Below are 10,326 nucleotides of genomic sequence, written 5' to 3'. Positions count from 1 at the left end.
AGGGAGTGTGGGGTTGGGGAGGGAATGAGGGAGCGGGATACAGCTGGTTAACAAAATGTAACTAAAAAGAAAAATAAAATAAAAAAAAGAATAAAATCCATGTAAATGAGTGTCTGCTTGTGTACAGAAATGTATTCAAGAGTATGTGTCAAAATTTTCATTAGTCAATTTTCAAAAAAAAAAAAAAGAAAACAAATTTTCAGAATATTCTTATTGTTTTTTTTCTTTTGACTTTTCCCCTTGAAATATTTTTGTTCCTTTTTGGAAAAAAAAATCTATCTAAATTTGAGATACTTGTGGCAATTATAATTCTCAAGAAAAGATATACTTATTAAGAAAATTTAGGACCACACAACAGTGTGACATTTGAGACAAATAAAAAAAGTGTTACATCATTTTACTTAATTTAGTAAATATATTAGCCTGATAAGTTTCTTCATATAGGAACATTTCATTTAGATGTAGATTTAGTTACAGAGGAATTAAAGATCTAGGGAACATAAAATTATGGAAGGCAAAAGATGCATTAGCCTTCTTTGTTCGTTTTTCATATAGGAAAACAGGAAACAGTGGATACACTATGGAGGTGACATAAAAGAACCCGATTAAATCTCCCTCAACTGTACAATGAACAGGTTAATAATTATACCGGAAGGTGGTTTTCAGCATGGCTTTTCACAAACTCCAAACTAATGTGTCCGTTTTATAATGAGTAGCAGTGAAGAGCATTCCCGTTGCCATTCCTTGCTTTTGTACTTCTTCGGGATACTTCATTGCAAACAGGCACTTCACTGGTTAATTATGCTCCCTGCAGTCTTCTGGAGGAGCCACAGATGGCTTCTAACTAAAAATCTGAGCCATCTTATTTTAATTGGCACCTTCTCTTTCAAAAGATTTAAATGATAAATATTGTGACCTTTTAGTGTCACTTGAAATTTTTTACTTATCTAAAAATGAGACTTTATATTCTGTTAAAAGCTGATAAGAAAAAAAAGTTGAAACAAATAACAGTGAATTTTTAGCTCATTAAAAGCTCCACACCTTGCTGCATAGAGGACAAGATGTGACAACTTAAGTTGTTTTTTCTCAAAAAAATGACATTTGTCTCTCCAGCATCTTAATTATAATCCCCAGTGCTTATTAATGGTCAAATCGTTTCTTCTACATTTTGTAAATATGACATTTCATGTATTATTTTAAAACTAGATTTTGCAAGTATAATGTTTTCATTTTGAGTTGGGCATCAGTATGTAACAAATACCTGAAGTTTAGTTCTACATGTTGTAACTTGCTCCCATTGAGATGTTAAATAAAAATGACATGTGCTAAGTTACTTATTAAACAGAGAAATTTAACCTTAACCTAACAATAAACTAATATGTTGTAGCTGAAATTAAAATGACCCCTACAAGCTCTTGTGTTTAAATACTTGATCCCTAGTTGATACAACTGTTTGGGAAGGATTAGGAAGTATTGGAAGAAGAAGAAGGAGAAGAAGAAGAAGAAGAAGAAGAAGAAGAAGAAGAAGAAGAAGAAGGAGAAGAAGAAGAAACACATAAACTAAAAGAGAAGATGGTAGAGGCATTTGGGAGAAAAAAAGAAACTACTAAACTTCCAAGAAGAAAAACTGATTTGTGTGTCTAACATTCTTGACACCTAAAAATATTATCTCTTCATTCACAAAGAGGAATTTTAAAATGGAAGGGTTTCTATCTCAGGTTTATTTGTTATTAAGTTTTCTCTCTGCAGTCCTTCGAATTCCTTTTCATATTACCTGTTCCCAAAAGATAAAATAATACAAAAAAATTAAAATTAAAACCAGCCATTCCTGGAAAGGTTGCCCTCCCCTCGGGTAAGAGGTGGTCAAAGATCCCACCACTGAGTTCATGTCAGAGACAGTCCCTGTTCCCCTTACTAGGGAACCCACTTGGAGACTGAGCTGCCATGAGCTACATCTGAGCAGAGGTTCTAAATTATATCCATGAATGGCCATTGGTTGGAGTATCAGTCTCAGAAAAGAGCTTTGCGCTCAGATATTTCGGTTCTGTTGCTCTCCTTGTGGAGCTCCTGTCTTCTCCAGATCCCACTATCACCCCCTTATTTCATAAGATTTCCTGAACTCTGCCCAAAGTTTGGGTAAGGGTCTCAGAATCTGCTTTGATACACTGCCAGGCCACAGAGGAGGACAGTGCAGCCAGTCCTGATGAGACCTGATAAGCTACAGCCATACGGAAGAGGAGGAGAACCTCCCCTATCAGTGGACTTGGCTAGGGGAATGGAAGGATATGAGGGAAGGAGGGAGGGTCAGATTGAGAGGGAATAAGACAGGGGGCTACAGCTGGGATGCAAAGTGAATAAACTCTAATAAAAGTAAAATAAATAAATAAATAAATAAACCAGCCATCCCATAAATTTCTCAATTATTTTAGTCATTCCACCTATTTCTCAAACCAAAATGAGTATACAAAGTTACCAAAAGATATGTACTCAGACTCTCTAGCAGAATTATTCCTATTTTTTAAATTCAAGATATAAAGCCAATATTCATCACAGTAGAAGAGAGTAGTATGCACAGAAAAGGATTCATGCATATCAAAAAGAATAACAAACTATAAGTTCATACAATAGCATGAATGAACAACACAAAATAGCATGATGCAAATATAGCCAAATCACTTCTAAAATGTACTTCTGTCTGATTTTATGCACAGTATGTTCAAGGTTGTCATAATTATTTCACAACACAAGTAGAGGGACATTGAGTGAAAAGAGAAAGAAGGGAACTTCTTGGTCTACATTGTATTTCTTGATCTGTGTGAGATTCTACATTTATTGGTGCATTTTCCTACATGTGTACTACTCTTCAAAGACACTTTTGAATAAAATGTAAAGAATTTTTGTTTCAAAACTACATATAATAATATAAAAATCTATCCATGTATTTATGAATCTCGAAAGACTCAAAAATAGAATTTATATCAACTCTTACTGAAATTCAATTTTCTATTTCAGTTTACCTTTTCTCTTCTCAATATATATTTTTATTTTAGCATCATTCCTCAAAAAATGATGTTTTTACATGTAAGCTTGTTAGGTATCTTCACCATAAACAAAGGATATATATTTTTTGGAGAAAGAAGCATATTTAAGCATATTTAATTCCTATACTATACTATACTATACTATACTATACTATACTATACTATACTTACATACATATATACATACATATATATTTAATTCATACCATCACATATTAACCCATTCATGTGAATGATTGATACATTCTCATGAATCATTTGGAAACACTATAACAAATTTAAATATATCTTCTCAGTATTCAGAGACCATGGAATTCATTCCTAGGCTACATCTGAGTAGGGGGCATGGTTCCTGTCCATGCATTAATATTAGTGAGATTAATGATGAAAGAAAAGTATGTTGTGATGGCAGAAAAGTTTTCTGTAATTGTATAAATAACAAGATTTTTTTTCTGGAAACAATTTTTTAAAGATTACATGACACTTCAGAAAACAGTTGCAATTATGCGATTTTTATGTGTTAGAGTCATAACACGTAAAAAGTTTTATATTCTGTAGAATAGAAATAATATCACCAAATTCTTTAACAGTAACGCTTTCAATAATGATTGAGTCTGCCTTCCAGGAAACAAAACAAGGAAGTAGAATATCAGCTGCTAAAATGAACTGAGCCAAATCAGTATTAGGGAACTCAGAAAAGAAATGAAACTTGCACAATTTCATTTGAAGTCACATATAAACAGAAACTAGCAATCGAAATACTTTCAATCCATTTTAAATATTAAATACTTTTTAAATGAAATTGAGATTGAAAACAATATCAAGGCTGCAATCTTGTATTATTCGTGTCCAAAGTGTCACAATAATGGCACCAATGGCTGCACCCACCACACACACAACAACAAACCACTGTTTTAGATTTATTCAGTCAAATTCATTGTGACGACAACATGTCTAAGTGTTAGACTGGAGGCCCTAAGCACATTCAGCTGGATTTCAATCACAGCTTTCTCATTTATAAAACGTGTAATTTGTTAGCATTTTGCCTAATTTCTTTGTATATGTTTCATTTAATTAAAACATAATTATATCAAAGCACCTTCCTTATCTACCTTTTCCATGTCTTACCCCCTCCTTCTAAAGTCGTAGACCCGAACCAACCAAAGGAGGACTCTGAAAGACTCTTCCCAGCTGGGCTGTATAGCATCCTGTGGCCTGGCAAGGAAGTCATTCCAGGGAAAAGTGATCAAGATGGTATGAGAGTCCCTGTTAGATGAAGGTCCCATTTCCCTTAGTAGAGGAACCGTACGAAACCTGAGCTGACCTTTGCCTAAATCTTTATAAGAGTGTAGGTCCACTCCATGCATGGTCCTTGGTTGATGCTTCACTCTCTGCAAGCCCCTCTAGGCCCTGGTTAGTTGACTCTCTTGGTCTTCTTGTGGAGTTCCTGTCAAAGGCAATTCATCCTTTTGACTTCTTCAATGCATGCTTCTTATTTCACTAAAACCTGACCGCCTCCCCCTGATGGGGAAGCAGTCTTGCCAGGCTACATAGGAGGGCAATGCAGCCAGTTCTGATGAGACCTGATAAGCTAGGGTCAGATGGAAGGGGAGGAGGACCTCCCCTATCATTGGACTTTGAGAGCAGCATAGGAGTAGATGAGGGAAGAAAGAAGGATTGGGAGGAGGGGAAGGAAAGGGCTACAGCTGGGATTCAATGTGAATAAACTGTAATTAATGTAAAAAATAAAAATTTAATAAAAAACTGAAGATAAAAAAAAAACAACAACTAACACCTGGCATTATGTTTTCTCATCTGGCTTACTAATATTCATAAACATAATTTTCATAACAGATTTTTGTAATATCTGTTCATGTTGACTTAATTGCTATTTTATGCTGACACACACACACAAATGTTTTCAAATATAGGGAACTTGGTAAAGAAATTCCCTTACCAAAAGAAAATACAGAAGGAAAAAATAATTGAAAGAAAGAAAGAAAGGTTGCCAAGGTTATATTATTTTCCTCTGAGGCAGTTATAAAATATGTTTAAAGCCAAACAGGCAGGTGGTTTGCTTTAAATTTTCTTTGTTTTCGGGACTAACAAATTACACTTTAAGGGTTTTCCAGCTTTATAAACCTTGAGAGAGCTTTATTGCATTCTGATGATATTTGAAACTACTAGTGAGCAAGCAATTGAAAAACGCCCCCTCCCTCTTTCTCTTTCTATTATTCTCTCTCTTCTGTAGTACTTTTCTTGTGCATGTAAATGTGCATGCACTTTCAGAAGTGCACTTTGCCCAATTACAAGATAAATAAACAGTGAAAAATTATCCACAAGCAGATTCCTATATCTTTATGAATGTTTCATTTGTGTGTTATATTTTGCAGTATTTTACTGTTATGCTCACACAGCAAACCTTTTATAAAGAGTAGATTTTATATCTAACTTTTAGTCTAAAAGGAGACCATGGAATTATGTCTGTCTGCAATCCCTATTACAGCTCCTCATCCACATTACCAAGTCCATCTTATGGCACACAGCTCAACAGAAGACAAGAATGCAAAACCCTGAAAGCTCAAGAAAAGGAATATACTTTTCTTAACTTCCGAATAGTTTATTAAAACGCTATTTGACACACACAAAAAGTGTTATTTTTACTTCATTAGAGAAAAAAATTTCACATCCTGCATTTATATATGTTAAAGAAAAGAATATCTGATCGACATGTGTTCAATAGAAATTTCTAACATATTATCCCAGTTATATATTATTATGATCCAGACATATATCAGACACAGAAAAGCTTACAAACCATTTATCAACTCTTCTATTACACAAATTTTACTAAAATCATTTCCAATTAATCATTTTAACTTTGGGTAAACATAAAAATATGTGCTAAATTCTCAGAAAATTTTTTAAACTGTCCAAAACGTTACATCTTTAAGAAATGGAAAAATAAACACATATTTTTTCAATGACGTTATATCCTTTCCTATATTTTTTACATAGTTAGAGTTCTTCATTAAGTAACATGTCTTCTAATTCTAATTTCAGAGTCAAGTGCAGAGTTCACTGGTCTTGCAGATTTGGAGATGCTATTAAAGAATATACTTTTCTGTGAACTATCAGTAGGGGTTCTTAGCTTTCTAAGGAGATACAATTCTTTAAATAACGCAGTTTATGGATGGTTGCTGAACATCATAGCAATGCAAGTGATGGTGAGAAAAGGTTGGATAGAAGATATCTAGACAAAAGGTAACATTATGATCCTCTAAAAGTTGGCAATGTGCAGACATTCATGATTTAAACTTTGTTGGAATTTTAAAATTTTATATATTTATCTATCTATGTATACGTGTATACTAAAAGTAGTAGAGGAAATTTATATAATGAACAGGTGAATTAATTTGCCAAAGTTAATTCAGATTTATAATTAATAAAATCTCCATGCCACCAATAACATGCTCAGTTCATCATACCAGGATAGGTGAGCTGCTAAGAGACTCACTGTCACAGTTATTTTTATATAACTGTGTTCTTTTCTCTGTTTGTCTTAACTCAGCTATCATAAAAATAATTGAGACTCTATAATTCTTTTTTTTTAATAATTAACTTCACAGAACAAGAATGAACAGCTATTACTCTTTCTCTCCCCTGATATGTCTATAAAGCAACTTTCACACTAAACACTGAGCAGGGAAAAGAATAGGGCTGGACTTCCTACCAGCCAGGTGAGGAGGAGTTAAGAGCAAAGAAAGTAGGGAATTCAGCCACAGGCGGAGGTCCAGGAGAAACCTGAAGAGAGAGGTCAACAGAAAAGGTATGAAGTTTTCTGGGAGGAAATCAGATTAGCATAGAGGGTTAAGGACAGAGTAATAACTGCTCAGTTTTTGTGCTGTGATGCTAATTACTAAAAACAGATTGACAGAACCATAATTACTTATATGATACCTGGGTTAAGAGAAACAGAGAAAGGAACACAATTAATAAAAATAACTGTAACAAGTGGTGCTCAATGAGGGGCACCACCTGCGGGTTTAGATTTTTCTCCAAACCTGCTTTATTTAGGGTTCCTAAAACTTCTTCCTCTCTTCCACCCATTGACAAGAGGTAGGGGAGGAAGAAGGTCATTATGTGAAAGGGAGTTGTAGTCCTTTATAGAAGTAGTTCTTTGTGATGAGTCCACTCTCTCTTGTCAGGATTCCAGCAGTCCATCCAAAGGCTAACACCAAGCAACAACATGACTCAGGGGAATTGGGACAAGTCAGTGAAAGCCACAAGACGCTATGAATTACCACAAGAAATTCTCTGGAATGTTTCTCTATGCAAAGTCAAGTTTTGAAGCATGAAAATCAGTGCAGCAATGTCAATCCAAAAGCGATGCCTCACTGTGTGTGGGCTTCTATATATCTCCTCTCCTCCAAGTCCACTCACAGATGTTCTCAGCTGACCAAAGTCACACCCCTCACCCTCGACAGTACACAGCGAAACATAACATGCCTTCTCACAAGACAGCTTCAGCAAAACATCACATGACTCAAGTGAGGCTTCAAGGGAAACAGAAACTTCCACTTCAAATCACTGTCTACCAAACATTCAAGGCTCATGCCTTATGAAAAATTTTTCATAAAATGAGCTTTTCTAGCAAACTCACTGGTGTGGAATAGCATTTTCTTTTGATCTTTAATTCATTTATTTCACTTTCTCCTGAACTGATTTAAAGCAGAACTTTGATAGTTGCAGTCTCTGGAACATTTGTCCTTATTTAAGGATGAGTACAAGTAGGTAGGGATGTTGGCAAATTTTGACCAGTCATGATATAATAACAGTAGTGTTGATTGCTACTATAAATGCTTTATGTTTTATTTCTAGTATTGCTAAAAGAAAGTCCAAAAATAAGGATGCTTATTGAATTCATTATGTCCAAATTGGCATAGATATATATTTCATATCTACAGCAAAAACCTAATCTGCCATCTAACTAAAGTAACATGCTCTCCTTGCAATTTAACGCATTCCAGAGCTGGTCATGGTGGTCAATACTGATAACCAAGTCCTTAAGGACAATAAGCAGAAAGGTCACAAGGGGTTAGAACCTTTGCTACACAGCAAAATTCTGTCTCAAGAAAACAAAAGGAGATTAACCAAATCTCTCTCATTTCAAATTGACTTTCTATAATAAGAATCTACTGTAGAAGACCTATGACAAATATGTTAATATGTATGCATATCTTTTGTCATGTATAGCATATTAATAAGTAATTTTAGCAAAACTGTGATGTTGACCTTCAGTGTGAATTAAGGATTTGTATAGTCACTATATTAAAGTTTTTGTTTTTTTGCTGATTGTCCCTACTTTGGTACTTTCAGCCTGTCATCTTTGCATAGATAACTATTGCTGCATTTAAATGCTATTTTTTAATAAAACTCAATTTAAATAAGGATATGTGCAATATTGTTTAATACACCACTCATCTAGATTCATTTTACTAGGAAAATTAAAACAGAATTCTTATTAATATACTGTAAGCTCAGAAATGCAGTTTAATAAAACTGTTGCTCTACTTCTCTTTGGTAAAAATGGCACACTACAATAATATACATATAGTTCTGAATTAGAAAAATGGCATGACTCACTAAGAACTATATCTCTTATGAAAGCACATGAACATTTGATCTACTAAACCACTATTTTCCTGGATAGTGCCTACATTGGCTACACTCGTGAAACAGAAACTTTTATTGATGTATGACATCTTTTCACTATGGTCGTGATTCTTACCCTTCTTCTGTCTTGCTCATCCCATTATTGTCTACCTTATTTTGAAAGCCAGCATGTGACCATATTTGCTGTTCTCTTTCTTCATGAATCTTTAAGATGACTAAAAACCTTTGTTAATGATGCTTACAGTGTTTACCTTACAATCAGTTTAGAAGTGCCCAAATGTTCATGTATATACCCAGGCCCCTTCCTCCTCTCCTCACAGTCCCACTCTCTTTCCCTCTTTTCTCATGCCTCCTCTTCTACTCCTCTTCTCCTCCTCAACTTACATGAGGACTGAGCATACCCTTTCCCCCTGTGGCCAAGGCAAGGCAGCCCCTCCAGGGGGAAGAGATTGAAATGCAGGTAACAGTCCATATCAGAAAAAGACTCTGTTCCCCTTACTAGAGAACTAACATAAAGACTGAGCTTCCCATTGGCTACATTTACATAGGAGTCCTAGGTCCAATCCATGCATGGTCATTGGCTGGTGCATTCGTCTCTGTGAGTCACTTCAGCCCTGTTTAATTTGTTCTGTTGTTTTTCTTGTGGAGCTTCTGTAGCCTCTGGGTTTTTCTATCCTTTCCCCAACTCAACCACATAATTCCCTGTGTCTGCCCAGCGTTTGGCTGTAATTCTCAACATTTGTTTCGAACTATTGCTGAGTGGAGTCTCTTGAGAAGATAGCTATGGTAGCCTCCTGTCTGAACGCAAAGCAAAGTATTGTTAATAGTTTCCAAGGTCTGGCTCTCTCTCTTTTTTTTTTTTTCTTTTTTTTATTATTTTTTTCTTTTTAGTTACATTTTGTTAACTCTGTGTCCCAGCTGTATCCCGCTCCCTCATTCCCTCCCCAACCCCACACTCCCTCCCTGGTCTCCTCCCTGCCCCTTTCCAAGTCCCCTGATAGGGGAGGACCTCCTCCCCTTTCATCTGACCCTGTTTTATCAGGTATCTTCAGGGCTGGCTGCAAAGTCCTCCTCTGTGGCCTAACAGACTGCTCCTCCCCGGGGGGTGGGGGTCAAACAGCCTGCCCTTGAGATCCTGTTAGAAATAGTCCGTGTTCCCCTTACTTTGGAAAACTACTTGGTTACTGAGCTACCATGGGCCACATCCGAGCAGAAGTTCTAGGTTATATCCATAGATGGTCCTTGCTTGAGTGTCAGTCTCAGAAAAGACCCTGTGCCCAGATATGTTTGGTCCTTGTAGAGCTCCTATCCTTTCCATATCATACTAACTTCCCTTCTTTCATATGATTCCCTGCATTCTACCGAGGGTTTGGTTATGAGTCTTAGTGTCTGCTTTGAAACACTGCTAGGTAGAGTCTTTCAGATGCCTTTTGTGGTAGACTCCTGTCATAAGTTCAATGCACATCCCATTTGTCTTTCTAAATGAAGATTAATCACCTTTGCCTGTGTCCACTTTCTTGATTATCTTCTTTAGGTGTGTAGATTTCATTATGTTTATCATATCTTGTAGGTCTATATAAGCGAGTATATACCAAGTTTGTCTTTCTCC

This window comes from Psammomys obesus, unplaced genomic scaffold, assembly GCF_907164565.1.
Source record: "Psammomys obesus unplaced genomic scaffold, mPsaObe1.curated_primary_1811, whole genome shotgun sequence".
Lineage (NCBI taxonomy): Eukaryota > Metazoa > Chordata > Mammalia > Rodentia > Muridae > Psammomys > Psammomys obesus.
The sequence above is the reverse complement of the archived record's forward strand: the minus strand, read 5'-3'. Positions refer to the sequence as shown.